The sequence below is a fragment of the Arachis hypogaea genome, chromosome 13 (assembly GCF_003086295.3).
Source record: "Arachis hypogaea cultivar Tifrunner chromosome 13, arahy.Tifrunner.gnm2.J5K5, whole genome shotgun sequence".
NCBI classification, from domain to species: Eukaryota; Viridiplantae; Streptophyta; class Magnoliopsida; order Fabales; family Fabaceae; genus Arachis; species Arachis hypogaea.
Genome location: NC_092048.1, coordinates 37,737,597 through 37,738,763, shown reverse-complemented (window position 1 = coordinate 37,738,763; position 1,167 = coordinate 37,737,597). Strand labels below are relative to the sequence as shown.

Below are 1,167 nucleotides of genomic sequence, written 5' to 3'. Positions count from 1 at the left end.
AAGCTAACTAGATTGAGCAATTTTCTCTTGCTTTGTTAATTCTGTCCAAGATACTTGTTGAATTTTAATTTCTGCACTTGGTTACATGCTTTCCTTCTTTATGCCTTTAAATTCATGCAACTAACTCACTGACTCACTAACTGTTTGAATTAATTCCTCAATTGAGTTAACCATACTCTTCCATTAACCAAGAGTATTTCACTTGTTTGTGTTTGACCTGTGTTCTTGTATGACAGGTAGGAGAGGAGAGACATCAACTCCTCCATATACCGAACCAGAGAGGACCCTTCATAGACTTAGAAGGGAAGCAAGAGGGAAGAGAGTAGTGGGAGAAGAGGAATCTGAAGGAGAATCTGAGGACAATTTTGAGGAAGCTTTAGATCTCAACATGGATAGAGAAGTCCACAACCATGAGAGAGCTGATGGAAACGATGCCATCCCAGAGAGGAGGGTTCTTAGTTCATACATAAACCCAACCTCTGGGAATTGTGGTAGTAGCATCCAGAAACCACCCATTCAGGCCAACAATTTTGAGCTCAAGCCACAGCTAATATCACTTGTGGAAAATCATTGTTCCTTTGGAGGAAGTGCTAATGAAGACCCAAACCAACATCTCACAAAATTCCTGAGAATTTGTGACACTGTGAAGTCCAATGGAGTCCAGGAAGATGCCTATAAACTGCTTTTGTTCCCATTTTCACTTAGGGACAAAGCAGCTAAGTGGCTGGAATCATTCCCAAGGGGGAGTCTAACAACATGGGATGAGGTGGAAAGCAAGTTTCTGGCACGTTTCTACCCTCCACAAAAGGTCAATAGGCTTCGATCTGAGGTTCAGACTTTTAGACAACAAGATGGTGAAACTCTCTACGAGGCATGGGAGAGATTCAAGGACTTGACAAGGAAATGCCCACCAAACATGTTCCATGATTGGGTGCAACTGCACATCTTCTATGATGGGCTCTCTTATGAATCAAGGAAGGCTGTAGACCATTCATCAGGAGGTTCATTGAACAGGAAAAAGACTGTGGAAGAAGCCATTGAAGTGATCGAGACAGTGGCTGAGAATGAGTACTACTATGCATCAGAAAGGCATAACACTAAGGGAGTCATGGAGCTGAACCATGTTGATACAATTCTAGCCCAAAACAAGGTGTTTGCCAAGCAACT

General features: G+C 42.4%; 1 non-coding gene across 1 annotated transcript; it reads right to left on the bottom strand.

Moving 5' to 3' along the window:
• Window positions 1–814: 814 nt before the first annotated feature.
• On the bottom strand, window positions 815–918 carry LOC112739674 (small nucleolar RNA R71). Its single transcript, XR_003170609.1, has one exon. It is a non-coding gene; the product is annotated as a small nucleolar RNA R71 (small nucleolar RNA).
• Between the last annotated feature and the right edge of the window lie 249 nt (window positions 919–1,167).